Source organism: Danio rerio, chromosome 10, assembly GCF_049306965.1.
Source record: "Danio rerio strain Tuebingen ecotype United States chromosome 10, GRCz12tu, whole genome shotgun sequence".
Classification (NCBI taxonomy): domain Eukaryota; kingdom Metazoa; phylum Chordata; class Actinopteri; order Cypriniformes; family Danionidae; genus Danio; species Danio rerio.
The window spans coordinates 11,881,059-11,908,924 of record NC_133185.1 but is presented as its reverse complement, the minus strand read 5'-3'; the positions used below and the strand labels follow the sequence as shown (position 1 = coordinate 11,908,924).

The 27,866-nt window shown below is 34.5% G+C and overlaps 1 protein-coding gene across 3 annotated transcripts in view; it reads left to right on the top strand.

Annotated features, from left to right (window-relative positions):
* The window catches only part of ptbp3 (polypyrimidine tract binding protein 3), a 119,037-nt gene that overhangs the window by 10,506 nt on the left and 80,665 nt on the right, over positions 1–27,866 (top strand). The window contains exon 1 of one of the 3 annotated variants that reach the window (XM_009305172.5): positions 26,972–27,129. The exons of the other annotated variants lie outside the window; for them this stretch is intronic. The gene's annotated coding sequence lies outside the window, so the exon portion shown is untranslated. Of the gene's footprint in view, positions 1–26,971; positions 27,130–27,866 lie in introns of those variants that run through there. 3 annotated transcript variants of the gene reach the window in all.

The following is a 27,866-nucleotide window of genomic DNA, read 5'->3' as shown; positions in this document are numbered from 1 at the left end:
CTGAGCACCCTGAGGAAACCCACGCAGCCTCACCTTGCTGTGAGGTGATCGTGCTACCCACTGCACCACTGTGACTCCGACATTCATAACTATAGGCAATAATTCTGACATAACACAGACCTACCTGAAAGCTCTCTTTCAGATTCACCTTGTAAACATCAGATTTCACAGCTAAACATGCGAGTACATTCTCTTTCACGCATAATCCTCAACAACTGGTCAATTGCTTTCAGGAACACATTGAAACATTCTGCACCCCCCTTTTAATACACCATCTGCTTAACAGTAAAAAAAAAAAAAACGTGTCCACCAAAGTGCTTTTAGCCAGTTTCAAAATGCTAGGTGTTCTTCTAAAAATGTCCAGCTGATGGCGAGTTCAACTTGAGATGCTTTGGTCGCTATCTTTTGGAATCCACGGCAGTAATTTAATACGAGTATCTAATTTTTTAATTGATAATATTTTGGACAGATTAAATTAATGTGTAAAATATTACGCCAGCCAGTGCATAAAAATTCAGTAATGCGTTTGAAAAAACAATAATTAGAAAATTTACATCAGAACAGCTTTGCAAGCAATTTAAATAAAAACCTGTTAATGTGTAGGGCCAGACAGAATCTGCGGACATTTTGTGCTATTTCTGCTGAGAATTTTGTTTTTAAAAATCTGCGGATTTATGCTGAGTGATTTTGAGAGTATCGTAGCTAAAAACTTTTTTTTATTAAATAAAAAAACAATACCTTTTAAACTTTTATTTAATGTTTACAATGCAAGTCCAATTAGATCTACTTATATGGTAAATAAAGCAAGTCTCTCATATAATATAGCTACTCAAAGACAGAAAATATTACTTTACGAACTGCACTGTAAATAAATCAAATGAACATTTTAATATTATTATTATTATATCACAATATTATTGCTGAAATAAATTTGAAAACTGAGTAAATATAAATTTTCACACATCGACACAAGTAAATAAATAGACTAAATGATGGGCAAAAATTCTGCGGATTTTTGCGTGGACAGATTCCGTATGGGCCTAATGATGACCTAATGATTATTCATTATGATTTAACTTGGCGTGCATACTTAGTTGTCTGGTTGTCTATAAATGCCAAAATTTATCATGGTTAGACATTCGCCAGATATCCACTTGTTAAGTCATGACGTATTGGTTCCGTATGAAACACTGTTTTTCGGGCTCAAGCTGCTATAAATTATGGCTACTTTTTAGTCATATCACACTTCAAAGTAAATTTTATGTGAAATCATCATGTACACATTTGTCTCACAAATACCATAATTCTAATAGTTTATAAAAATGAATAACTTTCTGGCCATCAGATAAGGATTTGCGATCATGATTTTTGAAAGTATTACAGCGTTTTGTAAATGTTTATTATTACCGTTTGATGTGTCTTCTCATGCTGTTTGATAGAGCACTAGGACCTGGAAGCCGCTTTTTGTGACGTCACACATAACAAGCGGATAGGTTAGTTTTAGTATATTTTTATGTTATAGATCTATGATTTTTTGCAACTTTTTTGCTCAATGATATACTGTTAGCAAAAATCATGAAAATACACACACTGCTAGAGCAGAGTTTACAATATGTTTATGTTTTGCACACTTGTTTTCTCTCAATAACAAAATTAATACACTGCAGTTAAGAAAGTGTGACTTTTTATTGGACTATTATGTATTTATAAATATGTTGCGTTAATGGAAGCAGCTTTACAGTATTAAACATAAAAATACCTGTTATATAAAATATCTGTTAATTAACACTTTCCTCTACTTTAGGATATACACTCATCTACGCTTTTGATTTTTTTTTTTTTAATACCCAAGTAACGATTTTGGACTTCCACCAAGTTTGGCATACATCTTTAGACCTTTAGTAGCTGTACCAGTAGTAAATGCAGCAAACTCTCAAATTCAATTGATTAAACAAGAGGTTAAGTTAAAGGCGTCTAGTGTTTGGACTCGGTTGCTATGTGGTTGCCAAGATGTTCTGTGCGGTTGCTAGGTAGTTTCTGACTTACCCCAAGTCAGAAGAGCACTCCATTACCTTCAAAGCCTTGTCAATACATTCAGTAGAAGTCAGAATTATTAGCCCCCCTTTGAATTTATTATTATTTTTTTTAAGTATTTTTTTTTTCAAATGATGTTTGACAGAGCAAGGAAATTTTCACAGTATGTCTGATCATATTTTTTTTTCTGGATAAAGTCTGATTTGGTTTATTTAGGCTCAAATAAATTTATTTTATTTTTTAAAAAACATTTTAAGGTCAGAATTATCAGCCCCTTTAAGCTATATGTATTTTCGATATAGTCTACAGAACAAACCATCGTTATACAATAACTTACCTAATTGCCCTAACCTGCCTAGTTAACCTAATTAACCTAGTTAAGCCTTTAAATGTCACTTTAAGCTGTATAGAAGGGTCTTGAAAAATATCTAGTCAAATATTATTTACTGTCATCATAGCAAAGCTAAAATAAATCAGTTATTAAAAAATTAGTTATTAAAACTATTATGTTTAGAAATGTGTCTCTGTTAAACAGAAATTAGGGGAAAAATTAAACAGGGGGGCTAATAATTCTGACTTCAACTGTATATATCTTATGCCTCATCCAATGGAGATTTAACTTTTTTTGCTGCCTGTTTTAAGGTCCTGCTGGCAAAAATCATCCACACCTCTCGCAGCATGATTTGAGGCACCATTTGTCACCATGGGATGAGTTAAATAGGGAAGTTTCACACAATGAAAAATGAGACCAAGGTCTTCAAAAACAGCATCTCCAGCTGTGAATCACAGGCTGCAGCGCATGAAGCATGACAGGAAATGAGTGCTTATCAGGGATCAGCTTCTCTTTGTCCATGTAATCAAACTCTTTTGGACATGGAAGCCACAAACTGATCCTAGATCAGTAGCTTTATTGCAAGCCGATTTATTAAATGTATAGATCTGCCATTATATAAAGGTCAGAATAGTAGGTTGGAGAGGTGGGGAGTAGCGCTAGATCTGAGACGAGAATAGAGAGCTTTTTTTTTTTTCTTCACAAGAGTCTTTTTTTATTAAGGCCTAGAGCACAACAGAGAAAAACATTGTCATGTGATGACTGGCCTCACAGGGCTCCAAGACCTTATGAAGATCTATCTGAAAACAGCTGCTCTATTTTTATTGTCGACATGTGAAAATTATGAGACGATTGCACATTTATTTTGAGTGTGATGTAAACGCGCTTCCTTAAGCCGACCTGAATTGTCTTTTAAGTAGTACTTGCTAAACACGCTGAAGCAGTGCATGTGTACTTCACTGCCTATATTAAGTGGTGATCGATGTTCACACAACCCTGGTTAGTAGAGTGGTAAAAACAAACCTCTAACCACAATTACACCCACAACAACCTAACATTGTGACATGTTTGAAATCATTTAGTGTAGTCTTTTAGGTTAGTGACATAATACACCATTTAAGACAGATCTATGAATTAATAAAAAATCTAACAAAACTAAAAATCCTAACTCGAATATAACATTTTAAGTGTTTTAAGCTAAAACTGTCAAACTCGGGTCAGACCCTCAAAATGACCGACTTCGTTTCAAACTTACAATCATAACTATAAAAAGTCTACAGGTTGTGAAAATTTCCAACAGTACATTTAGTAGAAGTCAGAATTATTAGCCCCCCTTTGATTTTTTATTTATTTATTTTTTTATATATATTTTTTCAAATGATGTTTAAGAGAGCAAGGAAATTTTCACAGTATGTCTGATCATATTTTTTTCTGAATAAAGTCTGATTTGGTTTATTTAGGCTCAAATAAATTTATTTTATTTTTTAAAATACATTTTAAGGTCAGAATTATTAACCCCTTTTAGCTATATGTATTTTCGATATAGTCTAGAGAACAAACTATCGTTATACAATAACTTGCCTAATTGCCCTAGTTAACCTAATTAACCTAGTTAATTAACTAATTAACCTAGTTAATTCCATGTCGTGTTGTGAAAATTTCCAAAAAGCGTTAATTTTTAAGCTACATCCATTCAGGATAAGAGTCCTCCACACCTTTTTAGAGTTATTATTTTCTTTTTTAGAGTTTTGTTTATCTAGTTATTTCACTAGAAACGTCTAGTAGCTAGCAGAGCAAATGCTAGCAACATATAAAGCAATGTTAATGTTAGCAATATGCTAAATATTTTAGTGACACTTTAATTCATGTTAGTAATGTGCTAAACTATGCTAGTCATGTCACTGACAAAATGTAACTATGGCCGAGTTCCATTCATACTGCTCACATTCATACTCTACAACATACTTTTCTAATGGCAGAGTAGTACGTTTGAATTTAAATGCAGTACCTTCTGAGTAGTAGGCGGTTTCAGACACAGCATGTGGTTTTAGTACTAATAATACTAATAATAATAGTATTATAAACAATTATTGTGGTTAAACTCAGTTCATCATGGTTTTGCTACTCTAAATATATGGTATTTTTAGTAAAACTGTGGTTATACCTTAGGCAATTACTATGTTAAAACATAGTCACCACACATTTACTATAATAAAACCATGACTTATTATCATAAGAGGTAAAACATGCTGGAATTATGTTAATCCATGAAGTAGTTAACCTAATTCGGGCATTAGCAAACATGCTAGCAAGGCGCAGTTTGACTTTCTCTGAGCAACTTCAGGCTTTTCAAAAGTTATTTTAAACTTCCAGTCTTGGTGTTGTCGAGCCAAGCTTTTCATCAAACATTTTACTCATATAGTAAATATTTAAAAACCACAAATTATGTCTTATTAGAGATGCCTAAAATAAGTCTATGCTAATAATCATATAATTTGACCTTTTCACGCTAAGGAAAGCCTAGTGAAATGTCATGTGGTTACAAAAACACCCCAAAAACTTGATATTTATCAAATAATGATTCATCCTGCTTCTGCAAAATATTTTTAACGACAGGAGAACTGTTTTATTATTATTATTATTATTATTATTATTATTATTATTAGTGTCAGTAATTTTTTAAAAATGTCTAAATAGTTAATTTTTTTTTGTTTGACTTAAAGTTAAAACTATATCAAGTTTAGCCATATGGTTTTAGTTATTTAACTACTGGGTACTTTGGTCACTTTATGTAGCATTGGACTGCTAGTTATCTCATACAACCATACAACCACCCAGAGCAAATGCGTGACTGCTGTCTGTCTGTTCTAGCCAATTGACTGAGCACACTTTCGTTTAGCCCAATCAGAATTGCACAACCGAACTATGCGGAACGCCCTCAGTTAAAATTTAACAGGAAAGCACGGACAATTGAGATAATGGCGTCTGCAGCTTTAGAAGCATTAATAGACAAATTATATCAAAGTAAAACAGGACATCTGTAATATGGGAACATTTTGGTTTCAAAGTCACATCAAATTGCAAATTAATTCGCAATCGCAATATCTGTGAGAAAAATCGCAATTAGATATTTACCCCAAATTGCACAGCACAATTTTATAATGTCACAACAAACATTATAAATAACATTATAGATGGTTTTTTTTTTTTTTGGCATTAAAGGTCAGTCACATTTGGCAATGTCTTTGTACAATTGCTTATCTTGCATTGATATGGTATAAACTGAAGGCTGGTTGTCTCAAAGTAATAGTTTACGCTTCATAAATTCTCTAAGAACCCTTTCTATTATTAATACCTGCCTTTAGGACTCCATAGTAAACATTTGTTTTCACAGAAATATAATTTAACAACCTGTTCACATTCAAATCCTCTGCCTTGTTTCCTCAGCTGTGCAAAATCTCTCGATTTCAGTGGGAAGGCGATATGTTTCGCCCACTCGTATGTCTGCCATATGGACATATCCTCATTTCCACACACACTACACCACTTCTTTCCTTTTAAATGGCTCCATTTGATCTGAGCTTGTATGAAGTTTACTAGCTGTTATCATCAATCCTTTCCAGCAGTCCTTTCTGATGTTTAGCTAATTGTCGGCACTTGATCGCATCCTTTTGAGCTCGTCCATGTTTGTGTTACTGAAAGTCGCTCAAATGTCTTTTATGTTTAGCTGAGGGAACTGTTTAATAAGACCCTCTGTAATCTTGGCAGAGAGTCTTGGAATGGTTTTCATAGTCTGATGTGTTTTTGCCTGTAAGAGTTTCATACTTGACACAAATGCAAAAGTCGAGAAGATGCACAGCACCATGTTTTTAGTGTTTCATAATAGTGCACTTAGTAGTGTTTGCTTAGTGCTTGCTTTATATTACTGTTGGTTTTGGGTTTGTGTCAGAGAGTTGGCAAACACCACTCATGTTTCCTTAAGAAAAAGTATACATTTAGGTCATAGCGGCCTGTTTACATCTGATATTACGATGTTTTCGTCAATCTGATCTAGTTTTATTGTAAAAATGTGCACTAAAAATGAGTTCATCATATTTTTTTAGAGTGTATGTGAGTTTCAAATTATTAGATTATAAGATCAACTCTATGCATACACCCGGCTGTAGACCCTCCCTCCTCAGAAGAGTGGTCAAAAATGGAAAAATGAGACTGATTTAAACAAAAGCGTTTTCTTTGCCTATTTGTAATCCAGTCAACCAAAATGCTTGTTGGAACCAAACATAAGCGAGGTCTAAATGATTTTAAGCTTTTCCCGGCACATTTAACCACCAGTTGATCTATTTGTTTTCACAGAGTAAATGCTCATGTGGTTAAATGCGTTCTAACAGCAACAAAAGACCAGCTACTCTTCATCTTCTGATCAAATACATAAACCTATGGGACAGTTTATCAGTGCATCAATATAATGTATCAGAAACGATAGCTGCTACTGTATTTTTCAGCATGGCTAGGTTTGGTTTAGTTTAGTTCAGCTTGGGTTTACATTTGGAATGGTGTTTCTGAGCAGGGGCGATTGCTGATATTTATTGACAATGTTCCATAGTTACTTTTGGTAAATTTTGGTGTTTTTGTCACAAATCCAATGACGTAGGTAGTGACGATTTTTTGTAAAGGTTTGATCAGTTGTTTTCACACTGACTGGACAGCCTGATCTCATGAGGAAACGTAACTATTAAATGCACCATATTTTAAGAGGCATGACTCCAAACCCCACCCTTAAACCTGACCGTCATTGGGGGATGAGCCATTCGTACTGAATTGTACGTATGAGATTGTACAATTTCATACAAATTAGCCACTAAATCTAAAAGTGACAAAGTGCCGTGAGATAGCATTGGTCTGGAGGAGCATTCAGTTGCTGCCTTGTTTACACTGCAAGATGGATCAGCAACAGGAGGATTTACACTGCATAACTACTAGGGTTGTACAATATTGGAAAAATCTGAGATTACAATATTTTGTTTCGCTGTGATATGAACGTAATTTCACCAGATGATTTGAAGAGCTCCATTTGGAAAGAACTCATTCATTTAGATTGACTGGGATGATCAAGTCTTTTTCACTGCAGTGCATCATAAAATCAAATTGCAGGGATATAAGTATGTGTAATACCATGTAAAATAAAGTTAAATAGCTGTTCTTTATGGTGCTCTGAAGATTATCAGTATTCAAACGAAACAATCAAATGAAAATTAACATGGTCATCATTGTATAAATAACATAATTAACTTTTAATCTTTAATAAATGATCTAATCCTGCAATGTGTCTCCACACACACACTGCGATCCACACACATTGCGATATCGATGCTTAAACAATATATACTGTTTAGCCCTAATGACTAATCTACACTAGAAACAATCACCAACAACTCTGTTTGGCTCAAAAATGCACGTGAGAAGTGATGAGAAAACAATTTAACATCACATGTGAGGTCATAGTTGACAGATAAAGACCAAAATAAATGTAGCAATTTGCTGCTGTGGCAAATGTTTCTGTTTATCTTATTGCGAAGTTTATTTATTCTGATATTGTAGTCTATAACAGTGGTCCTCAAACACGAAGCCACGGACCAGTACCGGTCAGTGGATCAATTGGTACTGGGCCACATAAAAATCATAAATTATTTATTTTATATATTTATTATATGGTGATAAAAAGGTTGGGGACCAGTGACCTCTGGTCTATATCTCCTCCCGAACTCTACCCACTACCCTGTATCTTGCCCTCTCAGTGGCTGGAAGTCATCGCCAATGTGTTTTTCAGTCATAACTAATTTTACATACAGTAGCATGACAGGTCCAGATATTTATCATGCCAAATATTTCATGGGTGTTGACGACACATCATCAGTCACACTTTTGATCATTCACATTGCGCAATTGTCGCTCGTGTGAACTTGCACAGATTTGCCTTTGATTTGGGGCATTTGTATGCGATTTCACTAAACTTTTGGAAAGTCAAAAAATTTGGGGCCTAAATCGTGCAGTGTGAACTTACTAGAGACAAGATGTGGGCCGATGACATCATCTTTCACAAAATATGCATATTGGGCATTGGGCATTGAAAACACTAGATTGCTGATTTTTATATTTATCAACTCTGTAGTTTCACTCTCCAAAAAAGCCAGTTTCGTTTGGACGAAATGGCAATACAATACAAAATGTTTGTGTATACAGCATTGTAGATAGAGTCTATAAATGTGAACACCACCAATAGCTGTAAACCTCTTAACGCATTTGCATCATTCAAGAGTGACTCCTTGACCTATTGTTCAGATGATTTACAGACGATTGCCACTAACTTTATCTGAGTTTGCTCGTTATAAAAGTTGTTTTTGCTCATAGATGATTCCACTCACACATTTATAATGATTGATAGAAAAAAAATAACATGGAGACAAGCAACAATGGCTTTTGTCAGAGAGTTCCTTACTTTGTTTCCATGGACAATGACATCATGCAAAACCAGCTCCTGTGCTTCATCATGTTGACAAATCAGCGAACAGGGGCTTCTGAATCCGGTTAACAGACTGCAAATTGTTTAATAAAGCTGTAGTCAAAAAGGAAAATTCTGTCGTCTTTTATTCAGTCAGAGCTGCAGTCTTCATAAGACGTTTCTGTTGTTGTTTACCAAACATAATTTTACAAATTCAAACTCCAAAAAGAAGGTATGCAAAAAAGGCAAACATTTAAAAAGAAAGGTTATTTGAAATCATGCTCTGTTGCTGTTTAATCTCATTTCCACAGTTATTGTGATGCGTTTGCTTACAAGAATGTGAGAATTGTTTGCTTTTGTTGTCAGCGATATCAAACCCGCCACAATTTGAAATTATTCACCTTCATGTCATTCCAAACCCATAGGACTTTTTGTTCATTTTTTTAATAAAACTTTTTTTTTTTTTTTTTTTTTTTTACAGAAGTACAACCCCAAATTAGAAAAAGTTGTATAAAGTAAAAAAAGTGGTGATTTCTAAATTTACTTGTATTTCATTACAGACAATACAGCAGCACATTATTTAATGTGTTCCTCATAATTTTTTCATTTGTTTTAATAAACACATAAACCAATTTTGGTTCTTGCAACACATTTAAAAAAAAGTTGAAACAGTAAAGCATTTACCTCTTTGTAATGGTGCTCTTTTTTTCACAACAAAAAAGTGTTTAAGGTTTAATTTTGTCCCATTAAGGTGGGCAACAGTACAGGATCTCTGTTGTTGCAATTTGCAGTTCAAAATTTGCCACACATTCTCTATTGGATAAAGGTTGGGACTGCAGACAGGCCAGTCTAGAACCTTTGTCCTCTTCCTTTGCAGCCAGGACTCTGTGTTAATGTGTAAAAAAATCCAGAGGAACACATTAAATAAAGTTTGTTGTATTGTCTGCATAAAAATACAAGTCAAAGTAAATTTAGAAATCACTACTTTTCTTTACAGTTTCCATACTGTCTCAAATTGTTCTGATTTGGGGTTGTACACGACTAAAAAAAAAGTTTACAATGACTTTGTAAAATGAATCCTTATGGATTGAGCTGTATACAAAATAATAAACAGATTTGATGTAGACTTTTATTTGCCAATAAACACTGATCATAGCACAAACAAAGAGCATATCAATAATGAAAGGAAATGGAAGCACAGTTACTGGAAAAGAATGTTTAAAACAGAAAATTGCTTAATTAATAATGAAGTAGAAAAAACAAAATAATATGATTTTCTTGTAAAATGTACTCCAAATAATCTTTGTTTTGTTTAAGTCTTCAAAATCCCATTAATTTATTTTATTTATTGGTTCTCTTTAGTTTTTGCTCAAATATGATTTGATTGATTTAGATAATTCCTTATAAATCCTTAAATTATTGTAAAAATTCCATTCATTAGAGTTCGACAGTCACTAGTCATCGACTACAAGACAAGAGCAGCATGAACTTTATTCAAAACATCTTATTAAAAAAATCTTGTCACAAAGCATTTGTATTGATGGAAGTAAATGTAAACTATCCCTTATTATGCTTATTGAGATATTACTTTCATATAGAAATTGGTGTTATTGGGTTTCCATAATGTAATGTGCATTTTCACTGCAAAAAAAAATGTGTGTGTGTGTGTGTATATATATATATATATATATATATATATATATATATATATATATATATATATATATATATTTTATTTTTTTATTTTATTTTTTTTTACTTGTTTCTTAAACATTTTCAGACAAGTAAACAAAATATTATCTTGTTTTCAGAAATAATTTCCAAATTGAATGGGTTTTTAAATTTTTTTTGAAAAAAAAGTTTTTTTTTTTTAAAAAACAAGTTAAATATACTTATTTCAAAAACAAGATTATTTTGCTTGTTTTAAGGAAACTCACTTAACTTTGACCCATTAATTCTGAAATCAAGGCGAACATTTTTGCTTGTCTAGAAAATACTTATCGATAATTTTTTTTTTAGATATTTGTACAAGAAAGAAGACAAAAACTCTTAATTGGAAAAGATTCACTTCACATTAGGAAGGAAACCCAGCTAAAAATGAAGCAATTATGAACTGCGAGTCTTGTGATATTACTTCCCGCGCAAAACTGTGTAATTTTGTAACAGATTTGCACAATGTTAGTTTTTGCTTGCTGCTCAGGACCTACAGGAAATGATTGTGTTGTTGACATGTCACAGACTAAAGCTTGAGTTGATAAAGTAAAACTGACGCCATTGTTACCATTCGCGTTCCACTTCTGCTTAGTTTAGGTGTTATGAATCCTTTACTCAATTCATTTTAAGAATTAAAACAAGAGGTGTTGTTGACATCTAGCAAAATCCCCAGGCTTCCTGCCATTCATCATCTTCCTCTTGTAGAGCCTGTGTGGTGTGTTCCACCAATAATGGTCCTGCCCATCTACGCTTTGCGTTTTTGTTTAGGAAAATGAAACATCAGTCACATGACTACATATCCAGCCTTTGTAGATTCAGGTGAAAGGTAAAGCACTTTGTATTATCCAAACAGCTGATGTATTTGCTTGAGCGCTTTGCCTTTATGAGGGCTGTTAAATATCTTATGAGCTGAATAAATTGCGTTCAAAACTGTCAGCGCTGTTTTCATTCAGTATTAATATTGGGACTGCTTATGAAAGTATGGGGTTTTCATAGCATCCCGATGGTTTAAGGCATTAACACCTTTCTGCAGTCCAAATTACACAGGTTTGCAACATAAGTGCATTTATTTAGTGGTTCGTTCATCAGTTAAAAGCCACTCACAAGCACATAGAGAGAGAAAGCCGCTTCTATTTCTTTCTGTACTGTGTTAAGATGAATAGCGTTGGTTTTTTTTTCCTGCTGGTGGTGAAAAACATAATCAGGCCATCATTGCCTGCCGGTGTTATTTTGGCTAAAGGCTATAGGTCTTATTTATGAAACACGAGCACAACAAGTATTTCTGTATTAATCATAAAAAAGATGAAGTAATGTTTTTGTGGTAAATTTACAACAACAAATGAATGCTTTACAATACAAAAGAGTACTAGCATGCTGAATACTGAGCAGTGTATAATAATACAGGCTGTAATATGATAATATGGTATACCCGCGGAATCTAAAAATAGTATCAGTTTCAATATTGTTATAGTCTTAAAAACAATTCTCTACATAGGAGACAATGATTAAAAATTAAATATTATTTATTTAATGCCTAATAATGTGTATATGTCGTTATCACTGGACATCATTGAGGAAGAAGATGGCGAGACGCACACCAAGTGACCTGGTGTTAAAAAAGAACACAACTTTTGCAGTTTGGCAGTAATTCAGGTTTCGACCGAACGAAAAGTGAGAGTCTGTAAATACACGAGGCAATTCGCAAATTGTGCAACAAAAAGCTCATTGCAAGAGATCGAAATACTTTGTTCCTAATTTCGCATATATAGTATTCAGTTTATTGGCTTAGGCAAAAGCCAACAATTTGGTGATGCTGTCTGAGTTTTACGTCATATTTTTTATTATTCACGTTAATATTGTATACCAAGGTAAAGTAGGGAGAAGGTTTGACAGTATCAAGACTTGGATACCACCCAAGCCTACTTTAAAAATATTGAAAAAATTGACAAAATTAGTCAAAATGAATAACCATCATGTACATTTTTAGTTTTCAAATATTTCCCAAGTGCTGTTTTACTGAGAGATTTTTTTTTTAATACAATTTTAAATAGCTTCAAATTTCAATACTTTTTTTGTCTTCGACATGATGACAGTACATAATATTTTACTAGTTATTTTACAAGATACTAGCAGTCCAATTTAAAGGTGTGAATAGGTTACTTAAGATAACAAGGCAAATTAGATTAATTAGCCTAGTCATTGTAAATCAACAGTAATTTATTCCAAATCAATATTAATCAATTGATATCCTAAGGGGCTTATAATATTGACCTTAGAAATAGGTTTTGCATTTTATTTGGACTGTTCCAACCAAACTAAAAGAAATAAGACTTTCTCCAGAAGAAAAAAATAATATATTCACTAATGGTTTAAAACTGTGAAGAGTGCAATATTCATGTAGATTTTTTATCTAAAAATAATTGAATTTACAGGCTTTTTTACAAATAAAATTAGCAAAGATTACATATATTAATGTTGTGTTGAAAAATGTTGAAATAAATATGGAGATATTAGGATTCTGGTCAACATAGGGGATATTAACCCTTGTGTATTTTTCAAATTTACTACCCTTTCATTATGTTGCCATCCTAGTGGTTTTTGTCTCATTTTTTTTTTTTTTTTTTATTGCAAAGCTTTAAAAATGTATAATCATGCATTCTTGATTGTTGGTGGTTTTCCTTGTTCGGAAGAGGTACAATTTGTAATTTTTATTATTGATCATCAGTTGGCATTTGGCACAGTTAGCCCTTTAGATAGACATGTGAAATGTTTCTGGCTTTTATATAGCGTTCTATGGAGTAAAACAACAGATTATGTTTACTGTTCTGAAAGCTGAGCTGCTTATTTCGATTTTCTCAGACATATCAAGGTAAGTGTGCAAAGGTCTCTCTTACACTCTCACGCACACTATACTCCAATATAAAAGGCAAAGATTTAACAGTTTTGCACTGAAACTGATTATGATCAACAGTAAAAAATGCAGTAAAAAATCAAGAATGCATGATTATATGGAGTCACAGCTTTGCAATCAAAAAATGTCAGTATAATAGGAGCCAATGGGGCAAAAACAGCCACCAACATAAAGTGTAGTAAATTTACCCAGTGTATTGAATTTTTAAACAATTTCAGAGCATTTTCCTAAAATACATGTCAAAATAAGATTTGTCACCAAAATCATTCAATTTGCTTAAACACAGAGAAAGTTGTGGCCAAATTAATACTCAAAAATCACCCCAGAGTGGATGAAAACATCCCTAACAGCACACAAGGGTTAAATACATTACAGTGCAGAAACACTATGCCTATGTATCGACTTCCAAATGGAGGGATGCTTGGGAATGAATCAGGAATGAGGCATGTGGCAAACACAGCCCAGAGTAAATTACAGGGAGTGGATTTAGAGGGGTTTGGCCACGCCAGACACACCCCCGTCTCCCCCAGCGCAAATCCCTGCCCGTCTGCCAAACTCAGGCACAACAGATGCCATTCGGTTAACCAGAGCATCATGTCTGAAGCCTCAAACAGGTTCGCCCAATTGACTGAGCCTTCATCTGACGCTTTGAGCTTGGAGAACTCGTCATATAATTCTGTGTTCTATTATTTTGCCAACATCCCATTATTCATGAGCATCTAGTATGAAAAAAGAAAGTGTGCATTGTCAAAACATGACTCGGCTTATTAAAAAAAAAAAAAAAAGAAAAACACTCAAAGCAGGGGATGGCGCTCATTTTTTCCTAATGCTGAGCTCTCTTGAATGATAGTGGGAAAATCCCAAATGTCTAGTTTTTCTCCATTTTTGGCAGCACTCAAAAGCTACTGCCCTTTTATTTTTTTTCAGTTTTGCCAAGAGAACATGCCATTAAGCGAGAGATGCTGTCAGTGGAAGTCTTTCAAATATCCTTCTAAAAACACTTTGCTGACACTATTGAATTTTCTCTGACAAAAACAGAGAAGCAATTGACACAACATTACTGGGAAATTATTTGAGTGAATGGACTGGTAAAAACAACCGATTCATACAAGCCCGCACCATTTAATACATTAATTTAAAAAAATCCATTATGCAGTACAAATGCAATTGCTTAAAAGATTATCTTAATTGTTTAATAATATATTCATTTGTGGTCTGCCAATTTTAGTCTTGTGATCAATATGCTAAAAAATATAAAGGAAAAATAATGTATAAACTGCAAGCACCAATTATGGTTTAGTTAACAAGGTCTTTTTTTGATTAGGATGTTGTGAAGATAATCCATAAAAGGTTGTGAGTGCATATATTTGCGCATTGTGTAATTATTTCACGAGTTCACACCCACACATAGAAAACGGATCAAAATAAGCATTTTTGGCATGCTGTCCAGGGAGAGGACTCTGAGCCCGGAAAGACGTCTTAGCTCTGAAAATTCGAGCTCAGTGTTTAGTCCGATCTCAGACAGCTTCTCTCCCTGTTAACCAGTATTAATCTGGTTAAAGGTGTGGAGTTGGGGTGGAGGAGGGATGCAAAGTGGATGAGATGACTGGGGTAGGATGAGCTTGGTTATTTATGGGAATTCTCTTTGTTTCTTATTGGAGGATTGTTGGGATTGCTGATACAGAATCTGTTGTGTTTACTATATGTGTGTACTTCTCCTGAAATCAGTTTTAAAAACTTCACTTAGAGCCACGATATCCCTAGCACAAAATGATATCCCTAGCCTTTAGTTCAATATTATTTGCATAAACAAATTTGCTGTGGTTAATGGTCAGACTGTCTTATATCTGTGTGTAAATATTGTTATTTTTTACCATACGGTTATATGGGCTGCTTTAGACTCGATTGACCCAAAATATAGACGTGTTGGTTCTCATTCTAAAATATTAAGTCAATCCCAATTATATATGAGCAATTCCATGCAAATCTCAACCTTCCTAAAAAAAATTAGGTTTTTACCAATATAGCAAAACCATTTCTTATTTTTTTTATATAGGCTTGTATTTTGCAGTACTGTAAAAATACTTAACATGTCTGTCAACGTTTTCAAACAATCATATTTGATTAACCAAAGTCACACAAGTAGAAATTTCGCATCTGTCACATCCATAATGTAGCTTTTTCCTCATAATTGCAAAAAATATCAAATAAATCTTTTTTGTTCTATAGTGAGCCGACTCTTACTCTTAGTGTAGTTTAAGTCACAGAATTTCTGCAAAGTGTGTTGTATATTGTAAACTCGCAGACTTTTTTTGGTCACATCCATAACACATATCTATTTCCCTCGGATTGATATTTTTTGATTCCATATCTCTGTGGTTAGATATATTGGAAAATATTAACAGATGTTTCAGTATGATGTTAACATTTACTTTCTCTGTGAATTTATGTTTTGAGTTTTTACTGTAAATGTCCCATCTTTAACGCTGGAATTGCTCATATAATGATCTTTCTAAATGAACAATAATGATTTGATTATAAGCGCACAGTCACATTTATTAATGTTTATTAGGACTGCTAAGGTAGTAACCCTTATCTAATTTTTCATAGAGAATATAAATATTTAGTTATATATCTTTCAACTACCAAGAAACATTTCCCTCTTCGTCACCTAATTTCTCTGAGCATTTCAGTTTCTGTTGAGTTAATTCTGTGAAGAATGCCACAATCATATGACTCGAAAATCCTGTTAGTTCCTTAACGCTTCATATTCCATCATGGTTTCCACACACACACACAAAATAATTGATACAGTAAAATCTTTTTCCATTACCCCAGTCCCATCTGCATTTGTATTATTTAGTAATAATTGCAAAGTCAGATTTTAAAGGTATAATGGAAACATTCTCATTGCTACTTCATCATTGATCCTGTTGAGTAAATTTGCCTGCATTTTTTTTTTTTTTTTTTTGCCATTTCAGCAGATGTCATTCCTCCTTGTCAGCAGTTATGTACGCACAGGCCTTCTGTTGGCCCAGTTGTGGAAGTATTTCAAAACTCACTAGATTATTATTATTAATTTTTTTTTTAACATTTTCTGGAGTTAAGCCATGCAAAAAGATGAAAAGGTGCAGTCAAGGCCTTGTTATATGGCAGCTAACCTGCTCTAAATGGTTTAGGATTAGATACTTGTAGGCATGGGCTGGTTAAGATTCTGACCGTATGATAACCTTGAATAAATGTATCACTGTTTCACAGTATTGTGATATCAGCTTTAAAATATATTCCTTTTAAATGTCTGGGTAAAAACTTTTTTTTTTTTTCCATTTAACGCAACATATTTTATTTTAAGAAACATTTGAAATATTTATTGCTTTTGATGAATAGGGTCATTTTCTACTGGAGATATGGTTGCCCTAAAAAAAAAAAAAAAAAAGTAAAAAAAAAAAAACAACAACAACATACATATACAGTAGGAGTGGTTTACCAGAAAATTTGGGCGGTTTTAAAACCTTGACGTTTCCAACCTGTAGTAAACCTTGCCACCAGTTATTGTAATATGCCTATTGGCTTGGGTGTTCTGAGTAGCTTTTTAGAGTATTGCTAGGAGATTTCGTCATACCCAATTCAAAAGATTTGATTTTTAGCTAAGACTTTCCTTCAATGTATTATTATCAACAGACAAAACAATGTTTGGGTTTTTGTAGTCGTAACATTAAAAGGCTGGACGCATTAATTATATCTGTAGAATGTGAATGATAACTATAAAAATAAATAAAATAAATAATAATAATTTTTACTGCTATAAATAATAGCAGTAAACTTATAATAATTGTTCCATTTCTAATACAATAGGAAGTTCAAAACTATAACAATAAAGATAGAATTGAACGACTTCTATTGTTCAATTTGTTAAACTAAAACAAAAAAAAATTGATAAACAGTTGATGAACAGTTAAAATGTTGAAAACCAATCAGAATAGACTTTTAAATATCTCAATCGTTTAAACTGACAGGCGACAAACCTGGAGTACGTTTTTGTTTGGTGTAAAGGCTAATTAATGGGCCATAATGGACCCTTTTCACAAGACAGTTATAAATCGTTTAATGGTCATCATCTTAAATTCATGAAAATTTTTAATATTTAGATTTTTTTTAAACAACGTCTGAACATTTATATGCATTTATGAATATTGTGGCAAGGCAGTGGCGCAGTAGGTAGTGCTGTCGCCTCACAGCAAGAAGGTCGCTGTTTCGAACCTCGGGTCAGTTGGTGTTTCTGTGAGGAATTTGCATGTTCTCCCTGCCTTCGCATGGGTTTCCTCCAGGTGCTCCGGTTTCCCCCACAGTCCAAAGACATGTGGTACAGGTGAATTGGGTAGGCTAAATTGTCCATAGTGTATGAGTGTGTGTGTGAATGTTTCCCAGAGATGGGTTGCGGCTGGAAGGGCATCCACTGCGTAAAAACTTGCTGAATAAGTTGGCAGTTTATTCTGCTGTGGCGACCCCGGATTAATAAAGGGACTAAGAAAATGAATGAATGAATGAATGAATGAATTTATTGTATCGCCTTTGCATCAAATTACAAAACATAAATTACCCCTTACGCAAGGTGTTTCTAATGCAGCGTCTATAGGGCTGAGAGTAAATTTGACGTTGTTCTCTGCTCTGGCTGCTGTCATCATCACCTTTTTCTGAAAATGAAAAGTCTATCATGGCACTTTTATTTTATATTTTATTTTATATTTTTTTACTCAAAAACACCCACTAACAACAAACTATTGAAAATGGCCAAGACATAGACATAAACATCTGAGGTGTGTGTGTGTGCGTGCGTGTGTGTGCAAATGGAGGATAGTTTAAAAGGCTGTGCGTGCACACTTGCGTATGTAAAATATAAAGAAGTTTTGATTTTAATTGCCTTTTAAGCACTTCTCAATGTTGATGTCACTTGCTGTAGAGTTTACAAGCAATTTCTTTTATTTATTTTTGAGCTCTAAGCCAACAGGCTGCACCATTGTAGTGCAAACCAGGCATAATTACTGAACAAAACTCTAAGATGTATACAGCAACTGAACATACAGGTAACAAAAGAATTTGCTAAATGTATACTTTTATTGATGGTTAAATATATGCCACTTGTACATATCTTCTTGTGCATGTAAAACCTAATTGTAATTCATATCCATTCAAGTTTAATTTTTTTATATCAGTTTAAAACAGACCACTTCAGTCAATTTTAACCTGCTAAGTGTGTCTGTCCCTCATGTTCCTCCATGCTATCGTTCAGTATTTTGACTGCTGAGCGTTGTTAGCGCTCTGTTGGCATTCCCGTCTCCGCTGGCGGCCTGTGTTTTGGCTAGCGGGGCTTTGGAGACGGGCAGAGAGGGCTATTGTTCTACTCTACTCCTGTGTTTCACCCAAAGGTCTCCCCCCTTGTTCTTCACCTAACTTCTCATCTGTGTGGAATGAGAAATATGCAGTGTCCCGGATGGCTCAGGCTCCCACGACGCTTCTATCCATGTTTCTCTCTCGTCCAATGAAGGAAGATTGCTTTGCTGGTCAAAATACTTAACTTTTAGACGTGATTTGTTTCAGTGTGTTTGACCCCTGTGACTTGTAATTTGGATTATGTTTCGCAGCTAGCTGGTCTTAGTATGTAGATGTTTGGTACTATTTAAATTAGTTTTTTCAGAATCAATAACAAACATTTTTTAAATACCTAATTTTTCAAGATGTTTACAAATAGCTATTTTCCCATTCAAAAGCTGACATTACAAACCAAAATAGGTTTCACTTTTTTGGATCTGATTACTAGTGGTCAACTGAGAAGCTTTCCTGATTAGACCTGGTATTAATATGCGTTCAGATGTGTCTACTATGACCACTTGCTTTTGAATTTCACAGAGACCCTTCCCTTATATTTTGTTACACTCAGTATATGATTTTCACAGGAGGACTAATAATTGATTAAATCAACAAATTCATGATATGAAGTATATGAGTGAACTATGATTTTGATCGACATTCAAGACTATAGTACAACACAGCACCGTTTTTATGTGCTTTTTCTCACAATGTCGCACAAAGATAGCATTTTTATGGCTCGTTTCCACTGATTGGTATGGGTCATTGTGGTACACAGTTATTTCATTTCCCACTGTCAACAGTACCAAAAAAGCTAACTTTTTTGCAAACAAAACAAAATCCCTTTCTTTAACACCCATTTTTATGGGTAAAAGCAAAAAAGTATGGTAATGGGTGGGACTTAACTCGCTGCTTGACACTGATTGGTTTACAGAGAATCTTCACTTGTGCATGGAATGGCAACATAGGAAGCACCTTTTGTAAATACATAGCTAAAGCACGTCACGATAAGGGTGCTTTCACACCTAGACATCTGTTTCGGAACCTGTCTTGTTTGCCCAGTTAGCATGCTCGGATCAGCTCTAAATCAATGGGTCTAAGTTCGCCTGAATGAGGTGGTCTCGGCTCGATTGAAACTAACTCTGGAGCGGATCGATTGCAGTGAGAGAGCAAACAATCCGAGCCCAGCTATATCACAGCGTTTTATGGAAATGTAATAGGCATATATGGCTATAAGAAGAGAGAATTATGAGTATGGCAAGATTTCATTCCTACCAGTAAATGTGCGTTTTGAAATTTTAAAACATCCATTTTCCTGCTAATATTTTATCATTGTTGTGCATGTTCTTAAACAAAACTGATTGGCCATTGTTCACATGGATAACAGAAATGACTTATTGGATTGGATGGTTATTGTTGCTCCTGTTGACAGGGTACATGGACAATGAAGCATTTAAAGTTGCATAAAAAAGTCTATCTGTTTTATGTGACCAATCAGCGGTATTTAAGAACATGCTCAACGGTGCTCAAATGTGAACTGGAAATAAATGTTTAAAAAAATTTTGTATCGATTGGTACCCAACTTGATACTTATGACAACACTACTGTTCTATACCACTTTGTTGAAATGAGGCATTAATCAGTAGTGTTTACACCATCTAAGGATTCCAACAAAACGTTATGACTACCTCTAGAAGTGGTTGGAAAAGGACAGGATCCAAAAATATCCTTGTTTGCACCAGTATTTGTATTCAGCCACTTAATTGCATTAACTAAAAGGTGTGTTAATACTAGGTGTTATTAGTGTGTCGTTAGGAGGTTTTGCTTAATGGCTGAACCAAACACACCTCCAGTTTAAAGGATGATTAAGCAAAATAAACCTCATCATGTTCTTCCTAAAAGAGATTGAAACCACACAAGAGCACATCATTTATTTTTTGGGACATTCAGCAGGATCAGAGGAAATGCAACTTTCAGTTCAGCTTTACAGCGACGCGACATGTTGTGATAATGCAAAAATAAAGCCACAATTTTAAGATAATCTCAAAAATTATTCAAATGGATTGAAACAAATCAGTCCCTTATGTGTAATGCATGTCTCTGTTGAACATAAACTGAATGTGTGTGCTGGTTATCAAGTTTCAGTGAATTGATGTTGACATGCTCCAGCGTCAGGGTCAGTTTATAAAGCAGGGCTGACAGATCAGCTCAGCATTCTGGTTTCTGTGTTCTCCCCCCACAGACGCTGCAGCTCAGGTAAAAGGCATGCTCGGTTTGATGGGATCATATGGCCGCTCCTATCTGGCCTGACTGTCAGCTGGGCTGGTTTCAGTTCTCTCCTCTTTATTACCTCCCTACAATATTAAAGGGAAATGGACACCAGTCTGGCCCTCCCCGCAGTAACATGAGTTTGCAGTTCCTCTTTCTTTTTTGTCTTGCTGTTATCCATTCTGTTTTGTTTTTGATAGAGAGACCAATGTTTTCTGCTAGCTTGACAGGTGAGAGTTTGGCTGTTTTGGAGAATTCCATGAAAGCATAAATCTGAGGCATTTTGCTTGAAGAAATTAGATTATCTAGATGACAAGTATGGCATGATTTACATCAAGATTCTCATTACAGCAGTGCATGCAGGTGGTTAATTTTGATTGTTTCCAGTGATTATCCTCATTAAATTCCAAATGCTTGTAATATTTTTATGTTTCTCAGTTAAATAAGTAAGACAAAAGACAAATACTACCTTGATTTATTTATATTTTCAATTTAATCTGACGTCAACGGGTCTTTAGAGGTACACTCAGTAGTTTTTAATCTTTAAAGACTTCTACAGTGTTTAATATTAGGATTATTAGGGATTGGTGGGGTTTACTTTTGTTTGTCTTTTTTATGCTCTTATCAATGGTAGTCTATGGTTCCCAAAGTGGGGGTTGGGACCCCCTGGGGAGGTTGCGGGACAATGAAGGGGGGTCGCTTGTTGTTTTGCAAAAATCTAATTAATTTTATTAAACCATTAGAATTACCATATGTTATCCATAACCTACTGAAGGTAAAAATAGTTTATAGTTACAGCCTTTCGATTATTTTTTTTTTCTCTATTGGATTGCAACCTATTTGGGTGATTACATTATATTAAAGATACAGATTGCATAAAGAAAATGAATGAATGAAAGTAAAGATAAATAAATGAAAAACGAATAATAAATATGCATTCATTTATTTTTTTTTGCTCAATTTAAGAATCAAGAGTTAGCTAGCAGATTAGATTAACTGAGGGGCGCCATAACTTGTCAAATGTTGTTAAAGAAACAGTTAGTGATAATAATTAATATTTTGCCTAGTTATTTCGAATTTAATGCAAGTAAACAATACGTCTTTTCTTCATGCATCAAAAAAGGGTGGAGAGACATGTTTCCACTTTAACAGGATGAGATGTCTTGCTAGTAAAGTATGCAATAATCAAATTATTTAGGGCATTCTCACAACATGTGGATGAGATCCGCTGGTGATTGCTTGCACCTAATAGGTTTCTATATTTATAACCGCCTCAGAGGATATTAGAGGTCACATTGTTATTTTGGGGGTGACGGGATGAAAAGTTTAGGAACCACTGGTCTAAGTGATGACTTGTCTTGCACACAGAATTGTGTGCAAACTGTTGTCCAATCAAATGCTTGCTTTTACTTGTCGTAATGCAACTTTAATTTAAACAAACAAACAAAGGCAGCATACGAAACTGCCTACTACTCAGTAGGTACTGCCTTTGAATTTAAATGTACCACTCGGCCATTAGAAAAGTCTATACATTATGAATGGAACTCGAGCTGCGTCCCAAATGGTACACTAATGTTTATTTTTTTTACTAAGCGAAAAGTCAAACTGTTTCCCTAATGACGTTTGACGGTTGCCAAATTAGTGAAATAAATGACCAAACTACTAAATAATAACTGTCATGAGTATAACCGCATTCACCACCGGGAGGCGATATAATCACTCTAATCATGTATGTACAGTATAAATGTATGTATGAAAATATTTTGAGAGTGTAAGGAGACTGACTCAAGTCATTTGTGATGGTTAATGGGAGTGGGTGTGGCTAAAGGTTTATTTATTTATGAATGTGAAAATAACAATATTTATTAATAACTTCTGAGCTTACAACAGTTGCACTCTGTTGGCTGTGGTGTACGTGAAATCCCATTAACTGTATGAAGCAAAACCATCTTTATATAATAAAAGTTGTTGATGGTCACAAAAAATAATACCACATTGCAATCTCTCATTTAAATTCGACCCCAGAAATGTTTTTGACTGGTTTTATGAGATAAATTTTCATCACCCTTTTATAGTAAGCTGCAAAAATATCAAGAACACCAAGCGGGAAGTGAAGACTCATTAGCTGGTGTTGATTAACTTTCCTGTTTTCTCTCAGTTCTGACAGCATCTGAGGTGTGAATGTAGACTTGACGGGTAAAAGTCATGGAAGTATCCACACTACACTGAGCATATATGGGCTTGTTTTTAATGTGTTTTAGCCCAAATCCTCCATCCCTTCTCTACCGGAGGTCATTCACTGCCCCCCTGAGGGCATCGGTTGGTGGATTTGGGGAGGTTTTGTCGTTTTGGAGTGTCTATAAAACACTAACAAACTCAGCTCACCTGCTTCCTTGAAATACAGTGCATGTAATTCATGTGTCATCCTGATTTTTTCAGAGGGGATCTAGCAAGACCAGCTGCATTTCAGAGGGAAAGATGCTATTAATTGAGCTATATTTGAGTATCTGACTGGTTGTCTTGAAAATAATCTCACAGACAATTTTCACATTCTCAAAACTAGATATGTCAGACCCAACATGTTGTGGCAGATGCAGACGTGTTGAAATATCACTGCTGGTTTGAAGCTAATTTAACTTGAGATTCACATTCATGCTAGCATCCCACCTGTAAACATGTATCATGCTATAAACACACTGTGGTACTGTGATACCTGCGTGTAATGTTATGCTTAATACGTACCTCTTCTCCTTTCATCTACTTTTTCTTCTGTACTATATAATCTGTTGTTTGCGTTTAGTGTAGCACAGAATAAGTTGGTTGCTCATTCAGCAGCGCTAGTTAATTGGAATGCCCTGTTAGTTGTGTTTGGCCAGTCGTATCCTGTTACTGATGAGGGGGCCCATCTCAATAATAGATATTATAGACAATGAAGCTGGAACACACACACATACACTCAAACCACTCCCTGGCCTTCATCTCACACCACAGCCACAACAAAAGTGATGCGAGATACAAGAATGCTAACATGAATTGACACAGTTTGACAGAGTTGACTACAGGCTTTATATTATCTGTAATGATTTCGATGACAATGCAGCGTGTCACACTAGAATGCTATTGACAACAATGTCTATAGAGCAAGATTGTGAGTGGTGGTGCAATCAACCACAACGTTTCCATTACTGACTAATATACTGCTAGAATGCTTCCTTTTTAATAAGTGAAGCTAAATGCTACGACAAAAAAAGGAGCAGTTTTTACATACGACATAGTGGCATTTCATGATTGCAAGTGTAGGCTTAATCCATTACAGCACCAAGAACTGTGATTTTTTTTATATTTCCTAATGTGTATACATTACGAAAACGTACATCATATAACATCAATTACAATTAAAGTTGTTGGTGAAGTTTTTTGCTTTTTATTAGGAGTAAATTCTTAATCTTAACTTTACATGCTACAAATGTTTCATATTAACTTATACATGCTGCAAAAAGAATGATTTAATTTTATTGCAGGCAATTTTATGGTAATACAGTATATTATCAATTAAACTTAAGCAATTCTCACCAAAAAGCTTGAATACATAGTGGGCTCTATTTTAACGATCTTGCCTCAAAGTCTAAATCGCCTGGCGCATTAAGACTGTTTCCGAATCGACTTTTGCTATTTTAAGGACGGAAAAATACACTCTGTGCCCTGTGCCCTTATGGGTGTGTTTTGAGCATAATGTGGATAAAGCCAATTGTCAGTTGCGTCATGTCATGGCGCATTTGCCATTTAAATGGTGGACTTTGTAAGTGGAAAAACGGAATGCTTTACTTGAGAGAAAACAGTTAAAAAGACCATCTACAGTGCGAGCATTAAGAACGAGCCTCCTCTTTTCGGCCTCTTTACTTTCTTTTTACTTTACTTTTACTCTTCTTTACTCCTTTACTTTTGTAGTGTTTACTTCACAGTGTTGATCGCACTACACTGAAGACATTTATTAGCCTACATATTAACTTTAGTTTGTAAAGCACAAAGATTTCTTTCTAAACTATTTCAAAATTCAGTTCTGATTTACAGCAAATGAACAAATGAACAGTAATAACGAAGTGAGGTCAAAAAACTTTTTAGCAAAAAAAGTTAGGAAACGTCCTATTCATATGCCCCATATGGTGATGCATACATCTCAAATCCGACAGAAGGACAAATCTAAACTTGTTTTTTTAAGACAAATATAAATATGCATATAATAAATAATGCTACTAGTAATAATAACATTATACAAATGTAAATTGTCATGAATAAACTGAAAAAGCCCCCCAAGATGAGGCATGGAGCCAGTGTTTTTTATATTTATGTAGAAAATAATTTTTTTGTAACATTTCAATCCTTTAATTGTTTTTATATGTAAAGATATTTGTGTATTGCTGTACATCCTGCAATGTGTAAGCATTTGGCACAAAAAATGCACTCTGTGCTGGACTTTAAACCAGCTTTTATAGACCAGAACACCCATGAGTCCACAAAGTGGAGTAAATGGATTTGCTATTTAAACGATTTGGCACAAAACGTGAAAATTACTGTTGCGCTGGTCTGAAAGTAGCAACAAATTGTGCCAAAAAAAACTTGTGCCTTATTGCGCCGGCCGCCGGGTATATGATAGTGCCCAATATGACTATAAAGATTCTATTGACCTTATTCTTCAATGCGGAAATGCGCTTGTTTTTGCGATTGATTTAGAACTTCCGATTCGGCCTATGGGGGAAATGACTAGGAATAATAAACAGCAGAAAATGGTCAAACTACTTGCTCTACAAACAAGCGTTTGCATGACTACAGACATAATGTAATAAATATCAGTTTGCAACATTAAGCAGCAAAACAAGCTGTTTTTTGTCTAAACATGAATGGAAGTAAATGAGACCGGAAGTCTTGAGCCAAAAAGATTGAAATGGTTGCGCCCATTCGTACACAGAGAATAATAGCCTTCTCTTATAAAAAGAAAAGCGATTATTTCAGTTAAACCATGACAACCACTTATCAGCCATGGTTTTACTGGTTATACAAATTGTAAATTATAATCCAAAAACAGTTACTACATTTTACTTTGATTAAACAATGATTCATTTAAGGATATTTTATGTGAATGTTCAAGACAGATCATAACAGAAAACTAAACCTATTCTGTTTTTACAAACTTCTGTGTTTATGATTGCGGTAATAAATCAAAGCGCTATTGTAACATATACTATTAAGTATAGTGTCCAACAGCATGACACCGGAAGTCTTGCACATTCGATTTAATAATGGCTCGCCATTTCTGGCTTGTATTAAATAATAATTCGAGAATAGCATTATGTAATCACTTCTGAATCCAGTCACCGTCTATCATAGTGGTGCGATGACAAGCACACGCATTCATCAGCGTTGATAATAACGGCGATATTTGTTGTCGTTTAGTTTAATGCACGGTGTCAGTCAGAGAGCGAACACGAAACCACAGGACAGCTGTTTCCCGCGCGCACTCCCGCTGTTTCTAGGGAAACTGCTCGTCAACCTGTTGCTCTCCGTCTCTTCTTCCTCCTCTTTCCCGTTATGATGCTATCACCCTCTCCTTTCTCTCAACGGCGGTATGAGGTTTCACTTTACGACACTCACTTGTTTACTTTCGTGTAATATTATGCGCACTCGCCCATTTTCGTTTTTTTCACACTTTACATCCCCGCTCGCAAACAGGCAGCGTCCCGTTTTACAGTACTACGTACACGCGCATATCCTGTCTCACACGCGCTCGTGCTCGTTCCCGTTCCTCGGTTCATTTTCCCTTCTCTCCTTCTGTCTGTCTCTTGAGCTCCGTCTGTTTCACTCTTTCCCTCATCCCACATGGACTTCTCTCACACTCCTCCTCATAAAACTCTATCTCATTCTCTTTCTTTATCCGTCTGTCTGTCCTTTTATTCTTCTTCGTCGCTTATGAACACAGGAATATTCTGACATGCTGGAGATGAGTTTAAGGTACAGTTTTGCTGGTGTAGTTTTATTTTTGAACTTATTTTAAGTAGTCGTGGTGAAAATGGTGTGTGGAATTGCTTGAATGAAAGTGTTGAGTGTATAAATGGCATAAACAAGTTGTTATATCTTGTAAGTTTGCTTCTGAAGCATGATATTTACATTTAATGCAGTGCACATTTCATTATTTCCAAATGTTTAAGTGTGTGACAATCTAATACACTTGTGAAGACATTGATAAACAGTAACTATCTATCTATCTATCTATCTATCTATCTATCTATCTATCTATCTATCTATCTATCTATCTATCTATCTATCTATCTATCTATCTATCTATCTATCTATCTATCTATCTATCTATCTATCATTTTAACCTTTATTTTTAACCTTATTGTACATTTAAAATTGAATTTGTCACACTATTAGAAAATAATGTTGACTGAAGTTACAGATTGTCAGTTTGTGTTTTTAGACTTTGCAAAATTTGCAAACATTATTGAGTATTTTTATTTATTTCACAGTAATGCTTATTTTGCCATTTTTTTACACATGTGGTTTTCATGACCTATAAATAGACTACATGGATTTTTTGTCTGTAAATATTAATTTTACACTATTTAAAAAGTGCTGACTGTCTAAATATAGCAATTCATATATTATCTCTTTGTTTTGGAGAATGTTTGTTTTTTTGTATTTAATATGATGATGATGAAAGATTGACAAATTAACTGCATATTTAC